This window comes from Epargyreus clarus, unplaced genomic scaffold (assembly GCF_041222505.1).
Source record: "Epargyreus clarus isolate Ecla_fem2 unplaced genomic scaffold, WU_Ecla_fem_2.2 ptg000029l, whole genome shotgun sequence".
NCBI classification, from domain to species: Eukaryota; Metazoa; Arthropoda; class Insecta; order Lepidoptera; family Hesperiidae; genus Epargyreus; species Epargyreus clarus.
In genome coordinates this window covers 12,852,035-12,866,198 of record NW_027332235.1, presented here as the reverse complement: position 1 = coordinate 12,866,198, position 14,164 = coordinate 12,852,035, and the positions used below count along the sequence as shown (strand labels likewise).

The window sequence follows — 14,164 nt, the reverse complement described above, 5'->3', positions numbered from 1 at the left end:
ATTTAAACATGATCTGTGTTTAAAAAAAAGTAATCAATAACCAACAGTTGAGTTAGCGCTAAAATATAATATACTTTTATATTTTTTTAAATGGGAATAGTACGTAACCTAAAAGACGTACGTGAACTAAAATATAAGGTGACAACCCTATACATAAGTGTACTTCAACTACAAAATACAAAGTGCAAGGGACGGTGTTACGATAGCAAACGAGTGTGGTCGTTAAGAGCTCGGCGTGGGCGTGGGCCGCTAGCCCACGGCTTTCGCAGAAATAGCGAGGCGGTGAGAATACCGGACAAAGGGCTGGGAAACGCATTCACGACAAGTTATCAAACTATCCCACAACGCCTACAAATGTATAATCCACACATCCTGTACAAATAAGTGGAATAAAGTGTCCCTGATGTGTCTGTCAATTTCTTTAAGGTAAAGGCGGATTTATTTTACCTAAGTAGTTTACTCATAAGTAAAAATAATGGTTTAATAATTGATGACCCTAATAGCAGCGTTTATCATACGCAGTAGGTTCCTAGTTCGATCCTCGACCAGACCAGACAGATACCTTTTTATACATGGGAAAACGCTGTATGGGTTGCTTTCAGTCGTGCGGGCAAATGAGAGGATATGCCGGACTCTCACCTATCGGCTTAAACTGCACGGTGTTCCTCTGCTCGTAATAGTGAATTAACATTTCTTTTTTGGTTCCGGGTCTTTGTGTGTTTCCAAGATATCTTCAACACTGGAAAAATCCATGGGGTAATAAATGTAAAAAGCGTAAAAATACCTAAGTAGCCACACCTTGACTGAATGCTCCAATTTTACCAGAAAGTTGAGAACTTTATAGGGAGTAATGTAAGCTGCTTATTACTTCCATAGTGGAGTTGGATGGTTTAGTATAAAGGAATACATGTGGGCGGAGATGCCGACTTAAGTACAAGATAAGTACATATAGTATGTCGGCTCAAAGCTTTGTAATATGACGAGGCTTTCAAAGTTAGACAACTTTCATGTTATAGCGTCGTCTGCGCCTAATGATGTGTGATGAAATGCCATCACAAGGTACTTAGGCATCTTTAAATAGAATAAAGGAAAAAGTTGCGATGTACATGATCATAATTAAATAAAGAGCATATAAGTAACAAACTCAACTCTTTGGTCGAATAGTTTCGGAGTAAATTGGCTATGATAGACAGACAGACAGACAGAGTGATCCTATAAGGGTTTGTAGAGAACCGTAAAATAATACCTTGCGAAGCGGTATTAAGTAGGTTGGTTATTAACTTTAAAAAAACAATACAGAAAAGCAAAGTATTTTTCTATACAAAATATTCCGATTTCTGCACCTTTATTTCTCGCAACAATATTAGTGTAGAATCGTCTTCAGTATTAAGTGTATTTACTTATTCGACGTATGCATGCCATTACAACAATGTAAAAATCATACTTCATAATCGTATTTCTTCTTGAAATTCCAATAATTAAAGAGCAATTAAAATTAACGGCTTCAATGCAAAGCAGTTTAATAAAACCCGGAATACGCAGAATACGAATTCGATACGCGCGGATACGCCGAATTTCTACCTATTTGGTGTTTTGCGAATTCATTTTTTGCAATCGTAATACGACATTTGTAAAACTCATAATGCTCAAACTTGCGGAAGGATTTTGTTGTGTTAAAATGAATTTAACGGAACCGAAATATCTTACGAATATGTTAAAGTACCAGTATATTGTATTTTGGTTGACACATTCTCCAAGAATGCATAAGTAATACTTTACATAATAAAAATAATCCAAATTAGCCTTCAACCTTAGTAACATATCTGTGGTCGACTTCGGGTATTACTACAATCCTATCTAAGATCAATCATAAATGTCAATGGCCAGCTGTTGTCACTTTCGAACAGATGGACAGCATGCTCATTTGTTACTCCTATTATGTAAAAAAAACTTTTACCTATCAATAAGCCCTTTTGAAAATACATGAATCTACATATTATAACTTGGACATTATTCAATCATGAATTCAATCTACTTAGTACACAGAATACCTAAGTAGGTGTACTTATTACTTACTGAGCGAGTTTTCATCATGTTCGCCTTGTCAACATGACATATTGCAATAATCTAATGTTGTGACAGCTGACATCATGCAGCTACTTTGAAATGGTGTTAATTAGTGTTGGGACACCTGTGTGATTAATTTGGAAAGTGGAAAATTATTAATTTCGTGGTCCATTTGCTGTGGCTACACCTATTCTGTACAATACTTACAAATGCTTGTGCTCCGGATTGAAAGATACATTAAAAGGGTGACGCTCTTTTATAGATATTCGTTGAGGAAGGCCATCCCTCCGGTTTTAGTGCGGTAAAAATTCCACATAACCCGGCATCACTCACACGTTGTCGGGTACCTTTTGAAGGTTTCCCCTTCGTTATGAAGGTATGTGATCGGTGCTGCCTATGGACATCTATAACAAACTCTTTGTAAAATAAGTTCTATCTAAAGCCGATCACAGATGCTTGCCATTCCTGAGCACAAGATGGTCGCCTCATACATAAGGGTGCTCATACACTAGTTGATAGATAGTTGATGTATGTATACATACATACAATCGATATCAAAGATAAAGATAATCGATGGATTGGTGTGGAAGCACCCTAAGTCCGCTGACATGCACACCCATCGAAACGCAAAAAACTGCTTCACGATAGAAAATATTGTGGCGGTGTTCCCCGATCGAAATATATTGGATTTATCACTTTTCGAACTCTTCCACTTAGACGAGGCGGTCCAACGGTATCCTCAAGGGTAGGAACGCATTTCCGACCTCCGGAAACATTTGAATCCTATATGATGTTGATTACATAATATACATACATATCTTTGTGGAGTATGACCACTTAACATCCGAAATACAATATGTTCATGTGCTACTTTAGTTTCACAGAAAAATATACACATTTATTGTTTACTTAAGTATGTGAATACGAATAAAACAGTGGCCGAATCCTGTTAAAGGGCATTTAACTGTACTAACTAACCGGCCACACCAGATGTATAAGCATATCGCAAGGAGTAACGAGTACCGTTTGCTTAACCCACATCTAGGAATGGAACAGAAATAGTTTCCCAACAACGCCCTTTGTACGCGAGTTGGTCGTGAGTTTATTGCGAGGAAGTGGGTTATAGTAACGCACTCATAAAGCCGTAAACGCAGTGGACAGCGTTTCTCAATCTTGCAAACGAAATGTAAACTACTCTGTTTAATTGATTAGATTCGGTCAATAACAAGTTCGTCCTGATTTCACAATTAACGTCTGACAGGATTAACTAAGAATAAATAATATTTTAGAAATTAAACAGAAAATTTAACGTTATTTAGCAAGTATACATGTCATAGTATAGAATTTATAATTAACATGTACATCTTTACTTCATCACGTTATACATGTAGATTGAGTAAAGTTTGAGCAGCACTGCACTGCGCCATTGATTGAATGCACTCGATCCGTCAATGAGCGTCGACCCGCGGAGCTTCCGCTGCGGCGCCCTCTGTGCCTGCTGCAAGCCACTAGCGGGAGCGAGAGCGAGAGCGCGAGCGGGTTTTATTGTAATATCACAAAGGACTAAAGTAGTTAAAATACCAATAATAGAGATTGATTTTATTTCAATTTTTTGTAATCAGTTGGCTTTTAAGGTAAAGTTGGTTAAAATATTATAAATTTATTGGAGTAATAGACAGACATTTGTACCCGTATAATGGTTTTTAGAATAGAGCGTGCAGAACCCCGTTAAAAGTTAATACATAAAAGAGCCTTCTGGTGAAATGACTATTTTTTTTGTCCCACACATTTTCTGTGTGGTTGTGTCATGCCAAACATGCAAAGAAGTGTACTCCCAGGAAACAACACATCAATAGCAATTTTAACCATTTCGATGTCTGTTGGCTTGGATTTTAACTCAGAACACCGAGTATTGCTGATTTATACGACTAGTGGCTAATAGCAATAAAGAAGAAATAAACTACTTTCAAATATGTAAAGCACACATACATTCTAAAGATTATATTACATCTATTGTCTAAACTCGCTAGCATCTTTTAACTTAAGTCCGCTGCCCACTCCGCTCCATTGTACACAAAGCATATTTAAACAAGCGCACAGAATAAACATAATAAAACTTATTCTCTTCCACCGAAAGCTCACTTCCCCGTATCAAAGCTCTGTTCAAGCTCTGTTTATGAATGCAATTTGTTTTGACACTGCAGACAGAAACGGAAACTGTTTTTTTGTTTTTTTTCGACTCCACGTAGTTCTGTGTTATTCGTATTAACACCGACAGGTAGGTAGATCATTGGGTCGTTATATTGTTTGGGGTTGCTTTTGTTTATGTTACAAAAGTACCTACTTACCTCTGTGAAGTCTGTGACTATTGTACTTACCTACATTTACCAAAATTGCTTTTCTTTGCATTTAACACTTTCTATAAGGAAATATTAGTAGTCTCCACTTCTCTTTACTATTTTCATAAACTCTGTTAATCTACACCTCACTTCTCTCTTCCATCTATATGCAGACGATTTACAAATTTACAACCATGCCAGCCTGAACAACTTGGCCAACGCCATAAGGATTACCAACGCTGATCTGGCTTCTATCTCGATTTGGAGCAAAAATTTTGGCCTCAAATTAAATGCTGCCAAATCCCAGGCGATTGTCTTAGGAAGCTCGCGTCTGGTATCTAAGATTGATTGGCAACAGTTACCCCCGATATTACTAGACAATGTGATTATTCCATATAGTAATAAAGTGAAAAATCTCGGTATCTACATGGACCAATGTCTATCGTGGGTACCGCAAGTCACGGAAGTCAGCAAGAAGCTGTTTGCTGCAGTGGGCTTCCTGCGAAGATTAAAAAATGTTTTACCTATTCCCACTAAAATAACGCTTGCGCAGTCTCTTCTTCTACCAATACTTGACTATGCTGATGTGTGTTATCCTGACATTACCGAGGAGCAATTGAACAAGCTTGAGCGTCTCCAAAATTTGTGTATACGTTTCATATTTGGCTTACGAAAATATGACCATGTTTCTGAATATCGCGCTAAACTCAAGTGGCTCCCAATTCGCCTTCGCAGGAATGCTCATATTCTATCTCTTCTCTATGGCGTTTTATTTAATCCGATTACCCCTCCTTACCTGAAACATCGCTTTCAGTTTCTCCACTTGTCCCATGATCGATCCCTTCGCTCTACTGAAAACCTTGCTCTCACTACTCCTTCCCACTCAACTTCCTTTTACAAAAAATCATTTACCATAGTAGCTATCCGTCTCTGGAACTCCCTTCCTGTTACAATACGTAAAGCAAAATCTTTACATTTGTTCAATAAACTTGTGAAATCCCATTACTTGCAGCTCTAACCTTGTCTTTATCCCTATCCCATTCTTTCACGCTATCCCTAATCTTATCTAACAATTTCGTTACTTTTCCTTTTTCCTAAAACTGTCTCCTTCTATTGTATGTTCTATGCTATCATCAATTTAACTTCACTACTTTATTACTTTACTGTTACTTTACTTTATTCTATTACTTTACTGTTATTTAAAACTGCACTCTATTTGCACCCTACCTATTTTTATCTCATCCTTACTTTCACTCCTCACCTTAGGGTTGCCTGGAAGAGATCGCTGGTTAGCGATAAGGCCGCCTGTTGTATTGTCTTATATTTGTATGTTACTTTGTTATTTCTTGTTTTGGGTACAATAAAGTATATTATTATTATTATTATTATTAGAATCCATCAACTTATTAATTTCTTTATTTCGAACAATTAAAAGTAAACTGTTAGATACTTTTATTAGTCACGATAGTGAATAATACACATCGTGGTAAGGATCGACGACCGACTGCAGTTAAATGGCGACAGGCGCCAATCGTCGCCGACGGTCAGTGGCCACGGTCCGTCGCCAGCAACTACCAGCTACAGTCGCCAATACGTATTGTCCCTCGTATAACCTCCCTAAGTTATGTTCTAATTTGTTTTGTTTTATTTTTTTTATAATATAGGAGAGTAGCAGACGAGCATGCATTTCACTTAATGGTAAGTGGCTACTGCCGCCCATGGAAATATGAAATCAACGCCAGATAGGATTAAATATTCCCACCTGCGGTCCGCCACAGATGCGTCACTACTCCTGAGGACTAAGCTGGAATGCTGAGGAAAAGTAAAAGTATGTTTCCCTTACAACACCCTTAAAAGTAGAACACAGCAGCGTTTAACACAGCTGTGTTCTACTATGAGGCAGAAATAAGTGTGGCGGTGGTGGTGCCGGAGTCGAACCACAAAGGGTTCTAACACCTTCCATATTGGTAACATTAAACAGCCGTTTATATAGATACACGTCGGTGAATTCATATACAATGAGTGAAATATTGCAGACGGTAATCGAACCCGCTAACGAAAGCGAATGGGTTGCGGTTCGAACGGTACTGAACTCAGGAACTGGCCAGGTTCGAAACCGCATACAGATAAGCCACGCCTGACTGCACACGAGAATTGTTTCCACGTCTACAACCTCCACTTATCCCGTTGCGCTATTTTGAGGCAGAAACCCTAATAACTGTGAGTGAAAGTTTTAGCCAATCGACTATTAGGTGGATAGTCAAAAATCGTCAGTAAAGTAATAATTTAATTATTAGTTAGATCTGACGTACTCGTAGATGGCTGCTAAGAATTTGCTGTCTATGAGTATTGTAAGAAGTTGTTTTAAAAGCAGTCACAATCAAGAGGCCTGAGGCCGAATCTCAGGCACCCCTGATTATTCAAGTTTTAATTAAGTAATTGTACAACAAATGAACTTATTTGACCAACAAAAAATAATATCAAGACTTTTTTCTTAATTGTAGGTTCCTATGATGCCATAGGAGAATAATTTACTTCTTTATTACATTTTGAAAGATATAAAAGAATAAAGGAAAAGAAACATCATACTTGCAACCCAATAAATGAGGTGCCGTCGTGTCCCTTGACTCATTTATTGCAGCCACAATGAGCAATGACCATAAATCTATCATCAGACAACGAGATAATCCCGATGGCAATTGGTCAGTCAACTAGCGACAATCAGTCTGAACGGTCACAATGGGCACGTCCTGCCAGCCTTCCTGGGTCACTGACCCCGGTTAATTGAAAATGGATCTGTCACGTACTTGCAGCAAATAGTTGATACTGCACTTGTAATTATGAATTATAATAGGCGACAGGGCAAAGACCTATGAAGGCTTTCATTATAATAGGCAGACTGAAGCAAAAACTGTGATTTTTTGTTTTGTATTCATTGTTGTATAAATTATGTCGCTTTAAGGTTTATTGAATAATCGTGCTGCGTGAATTTTTGTCCAAACGATTACTTCTATTTTTTTTATGTAGGTTTTTTATGACAAGCATGCATTCCACTTATTGGTAAGTAGCTACGGCCCATGGTCATCTGTAATCAATCCCAGATAAGATTAGATACCTACCTGACGTCGAACATACATGCGCTTACCTATCCCTTAGCACACCCTCCAAACCAGAACACAGTAGCGCTTAACACTTCAGTTATTAAGCAGAAATAGGTGTGGCGGTGACGTCGCCGGAGTCGAACCACAGAGGGTTTTACTACCTACAAAAAGTATTGACTCCCTTTTTAAGCAAGTATTTAACATCAGGAGAATTATGCTTTTAGATATTTGTATTAAATAGTTTTTAAACATGTTCTTACAAAAAAAAAACTTCATATTAAAAATGATTTAGCATTCATTGACCTTCTTACTTCACTATACCTCTTACATTATATTTTATAGCTTACATCTTGTTTGGATATTATTTGAATCTTGTTAAACGTTAATGATTTTCAACCTCAATTAAATTTAACCTATTGAAATTGATTTCAGTTTCTTAATCATATTTTTTATCCTTGTCATTAGAATCACGAATATCAATATTTCTTCCAGCTATTTTCGTCACTGTCATAAATATTTTGTGTAATTCTCCGACATTGGTCATTTAACGAGCTTTCTATAAAGACCATAGATTAGCAAAGATTACTAACAAGATTACTAACAAGAAGACTCCTGACAAGAAAATGTAACCAGTTTTAAGAATTGAAATAGTTGCGTAAAAATGTTTTGCCACGTTTCCGTGCTAAAATGTCCCTAAGATATTTGAAATACTTATTTATTTATTATGTAAATTAAAAATGGTTTTCATTTGTCAAGAATTCAAAAAAATAACTGACATATCAGCCTATTGTGGCTTTATTCCATTTCAAGGCGGCGAAGTATCTTTACTAATCTATGGTAGAGACTATAACTTGTCCAATTGTAGTCGTTGTAGCAAAGTATAATAATGTTGATTGAGCTCGTCCTAGTAGATGGGCCGTAAATTACTTAGTTCTAGCGTTTGTCATCATTTCGGCAATTTTTCACTTGTATTAGTTATGGTGACGGCTGTAATGATGTCACCAGCTCCTGTTTATTGTTCCTAAGACAATAAGGATTCGCATTCAAGCACTTCATAATCGAGTTGTCTACGTTGGACTATAGGTGCTTTTGTTATATTCAAAGTAGCCTCACCCTAAAAGTGTCAATAATTGCCAAAAAGTGCGAAATACTTTGAGGTTACGTTTTCTAACTTTGTATTACGATGAAATTATAACTTAATTATATTTTTGATCAAAAAACATGTGAGTATTATTTAAAATTGTATTATTATGACATGTATTTGGAGATGAAACTACCAACAAAATGTCCATAACAAACCTAAATAATCAATGGATTAAAATTGGCTTCAAAGAAACTGGTCAAAAATGAAGAGATGCTCAACCGATAACTCAGAATAATTTCTCTTTGTGTTTGATCGAAAACAGACGACAGCTATGGGAACCGATGGCGTGCTTGAGAACATTCGTACCGGGACCCTGGAGGTACTCGATCAATAAACATTCCCGGACACATGATATTTCAACGTCGGATTAAATTAATTGATAAGCAATGCTTTTGTACACAATGTGCATGCATATCTGTGTTATTATTGGTGTCAGTATGCTGACAGTAGACTTCATGATGGTGAATTATTTATTCAATTTTTAAAAATCTGCTTAGTAAGGTGTCTTGACTCAGAACAAGTTTTAAGTTCGTCGTCGACAATCCATTACTGTTCCACTGCTGGGCAGTCTACTTTCAGATTGAGATGGGTTTGGCCATACTTCATCGAGCCGGCCTAATGCGAATTAGTTTGGTTCACACACATTTGAGAACTTTTTCTTTAGAACTCTCAGCCGTGCTAGATATTTTTTTCTTCACCGGTTAAGCATGTGCTAATGCTAACCTGGGATATAAACCTTGAACTCCGAACGAGATTTTATATTTAAGCCCAAACAGTCAAAATGAAGATCGACGTTTCATTTTAATTTTCTAACTCAAGTCGTACGGCTGGACATGAATCTACTAAAATAAGACCCAGCCAGGTTCATATGTCAATGATATAACATACCTATTATAATACGTTGTAAAACAGGAAGGACAAACCTTACCTTAATTAGCCGAAAGAAAGAAAGGAAAAGCTGTCATGAGAATCCTGGCGTCTTCCCGAAATGGAGAGAAATATGCCCCCTACTTGGATCCTCAGTATCTTTATTCATGAGGCAGCACACGACGTGTTTCCGATGTGGGCGGGCATCTAAAAACTACATACTTACTCGTACTATAAATTTGCAAGATTTATGCAAGGTATAATCCTTCGGCTATAAATAATCCGCACTAGAGTGCTTGTAACTTCACTGTGACGTTAATTGTCCTTGGGTCTTTTCTTTTACAATGGGAGAGGTAATTACATACTCAGGTGTGTGGCAAGAATGTATAGCAAGATGCATCATTAAAATTTTGTCTTGAAATCTTTTTTATTTGGTTAGAATATATGAATTTGGTATCAGATTCTGTCTCAGGCACCCAATACAATGGCAAAGGGTTTGTTACATATAAGCAATACATTTCAATGCTCTAACGATCTTGTGTAAGATTTGATCACGGTTGCCAACTTAGGGGTTTTCCCCCCAGATTTAGGGGGTAAATGAGTGGTATGGGATTTTTCTAGGGGTTTTATATGTCTAGGGGTATTTTTAGGGGTTTTGTAAAGGCGCGGCGAGCAAAAAAAAAAAAATGGGAAACGTGTCATAAGCTTGCACGGCGTCCAAAACAAACATGTTCTGAGCCGGCACGGCGGGGCTAAAAAAAAAAAACGGGAAACGGGTCATAAGGTGGCACGGCACGTCCCAAAAAAAGAAGTGTAATATATTTTTAGGGGAATTTTCAAATAATTAATGCAATTATAGGGGGTTTAGACTTCAGTTTAGGGATAAATATTTTTGAGAGTTGGTAACACTGGATTTGATATTGCTTTATAAAAGAGAAAAAGGTCTTGTATACTTTGCTGTCCGTTCTTTTCTCAATTTTCTTATACAGAGAAACATATATCAAAAACGCAGCTCAGTTCGTCATGTTCTTCCCCGACATTGATAGGGTCTCGGTGCGGGCGATTATCCAATTAAGAAGTCGCCGGGAGCATCGCACTCCCCGAGATCAGAGCAACCATCCCGCCTTCGGGCTTCGGAAATTACTGATGCTGTCAAACAAACAAACTAATTTTCCAACGTCGTGACTGAATTGATGAAAATTGTTTTCTTGTCTTGAAATTATCGTTCGACATTTTATACAAAGTAAACGCTATTACTTATATTAGGATGGCTAATCTCGCGTTTCCGTGTTGCGGAGAGCTTCATAAGTCGTCAGTACAGGTTATTATCAGAATTATGGTAATAACGTTCATCGGCATAGTACTTTAATATGAACTCGACCATGCAAGTATCAATAACCTGCTTCGACTGAACTGCAAGCGCTGCAACAGCTCTAACATGTTTTCCAATCTGTTCGCATTGCGTCGATAATGAACTTGGCGTACAAAAACAGTAGCAGAGTCGAGTGGAGCGTAATTTGCGTAAATGGACGATTTTCTTGCGCCCGCTCAACTTGACCTATTCGCTGGTGCGCGTGGGCACGCGTACAGTCGACCACGTGCGAACACCAGCTGGCAGCCACACATCATACTATCCCGTATTCCGTACACGTGGCGGCTCTTAATCGCATGCATCATTCATGGAACTATTGCCATTCTGAGTGAGTACTGTACGTTTTAACATAGGCGAGTGTACGTACAGTTCGTGTGTGATGATGGAGTGCGGAGACGGAGGTATCGTAGACATTCACATCAAGAGCCCGCTGCGAGTATATCGAAACAATGCTGTCTGTGTACTTGAGTACTTAAAGCAAAACATAAAAGAACAAAAACAGAGTGGAGTTGCAACGTACTTTTTATTAAGTAAAACTAATTGTTTCACAAGTTTTACTGTCTTATTTGTTGCGATAGTGTTAATGTTTACATCGTGTTGATTAGAGCAATATTGGGCCGCGATTTGATACAGTGCTACGACTTAAATTTTCCCAACAAGTTTATATTCCGCATGCATATCACGGAACATAACAGAGCAACATTCGAATACTTCTTTCCGATCCACTTGTAAATATATAAGAACAAACGTGTGTGTCATCCCACAGAGAACGCAGTTTCAACATACTATCTGAAACTGTGGATACTGATAATTTATTCAACAAATTAAACTTACATTTCTAGATAATTGACATCGTGGGATCATTCCTTATTAAATTAATAAAACTGGTTCATAATACTGGACTTGTGTCTTTTGATAATGATCACAGATTTGAATAACTTAACATTAATGAATATCAATAATCGGGCGACGCTTAATCCCAAGAGGTTTAAATCCTGTTCTTATCTATCTATGACTGGTTGCTGCTCGATATTGCTACTAAATGTGCATTTGTACCTAAATGTAAAATCATAAAGGATAACTATAGCAATAATGCGATGTATAGTCGCTAAAACACGCGTTTTCGATTCTGCAACTAATCGAATATCGTCAAAACGTGATGCTGCATGAATAAAATTGCCAAAAAGCGAATTTCTGATGCTAAAAGTAGCATGGCTTGTACGTAGGTTAAACTTGAATCCTTTATCATTACATTTTCATAACATACACGAAACAAGAAAGCTTGTAAAAATAAACTAACGAGGAGCTGGTTGTTTTAAAATCAATAAAAGACAAGCCGCAGTGAATCCGAGCCGTCGTAATATGTCTTCCCATAGAACCCCGATTTCCGTGCCAACGTAACAGCATTCGTGGAATACTAAGCTCTACGTTTTTCCACCCAAAGTTTATTTTATCGTTAGGGGAGGTCACGCAAAATATTGCTTAAATTCAGCGGGATCGATTTTTATGCGGTTTCCGTGTTATTGTGCTGTGTGGGATAGAGATGTGCCGAGTCAGGTCGACTCGAGTCAGTACTCGAGTACCAAAAGTGATACTCGAGTACCAGTAATACTCGAATACTGACGATACTCGTACACTACAACTACTACTCGTACAAGTAAAAACTTGTTTAATTTTGTGTAGTGAGTGGCGTTTTTTTTTTTTGCTCTTCCGTGGTATTGGACTGTATGTTGTGCAAAGTACTCGAGTACTTTGTGAATACTTTGGACTCGAGTACTGACTCGATTCTTTTTTATATGAGTACTAAAGTACTCGAATACCAAAAATGGCCGACTCGGCACATCATTAGTGTGGGAGCGGTGCCGGCCCGTCCCGGGGCTTTATTCCTATCATTTTACTGCACGGAGTGTACAAATGTAGTTGTGGTGATTGACAGAGTTTTATCTTTTTGTAAGTCACGAATATAAAGTGAGATTAATGTTATGAATGCTCGATTTCAAATAAATGGAAACAAATCAGTAGACATTTGTTTTATATTTTTATTGGGTGGGTTTACACGGATTTCACAAAGCGTTACGTTTTAGTTGTTCTTACTAGTCTTTTTACCACTTTCTTCTGCAATACCTACGACTAGCATCAACGCTGAACGAAGTACTGCATGAATAAAATTGTTAGCTTTCTTTAAATTTAATCTTAGATAGATATGTACAATATTTAGATATGTACAAGATTGCACATAAACTTATTTGGTTTAAATTCATCGTTAAGTCATCCCAATGAGTTCTATGTTCGAAAAATGTTGTCATTCTTCAAAAATAGACATCTTTCTAAACTTTTTGAAATATTTTATTATAAATAAAAATTCCTCGGCTGCTTTACATCAGCATAATCATAACTGTCCTAGCAAAATTAATGCTCTCTAGACTAGGTTTAATCTTAAACCTGTCTCTAGTATTGAACATGGAAGGTCGAACAATGATACCGAAACTAAAAAAACTAAATTCAACCAAATCGTGACTGATAATTCTGGATTCAAATGTCCATTTGCGGCGGCGATCAAGGCGGTCACGGAGTGTGTGGACTCACGATCCGCGGGTACACGGGATTGATTTTAATTATAATCAAAATCCATATTCGAGACTAGTAGACGAACCTGCCTCGCTCGAAATAAGTGAACCTATGAACTCTTGGCTCTCTCCTTAATCCGTTTTTTACGGATACATTATAATTTGATTTGATTTTTGTATTTTGTACTCGTATTTGACACATGGGCAGACATATTTTATGCACTTATTTTCACATTATATTATTTTAGCAGACATGAAGATGTGTAGCGTTTGATAAAAAGTCTTTTTATATCCCACTGCTGGTCACATGTCTATTCATCATATATCACGTTATTCCAACAGGGATTTATTTTTGATGAAAATGAATTACTTATGAAATGGGTGTAAATGGCGATTTTATTTCAAATATTAGGTAACAAAGAGAAATACTTTACTCCAGTCGCTTTATTTTGCCGCTGTTTGCCAAAGTGAGATTAATTCAACGTACCTTACACATCTTCACGTACGGTTCCTCACGAGTATCGCATATATGGGCATCCTCTGATGTGGCCGCAGCTCCTTTTTGCTCATCTTGGCCAGTCTCCGCGGAGTTCAAGGCTCGGCGCCATATACGAACCCGGACGTTATGAAATAGTAAGTAGCTGATTGTGTTCCGATAGCCGATCTCAAGATAGACTCTGAATAGAGCTAGATTTCAGTGCTCACGA

The 14,164-nt window shown here is 37.5% G+C and overlaps 1 protein-coding gene across 2 annotated transcripts in view; it reads left to right on the top strand.

Annotated features, from left to right (window-relative positions):
- The window catches only part of gas2 (growth arrest-specific protein 2), a 142,180-nt gene that overhangs the window by 102,688 nt on the left and 25,328 nt on the right, over positions 1-14,164 (top strand). The gene's annotated exons all lie outside the window — the stretch shown is intronic.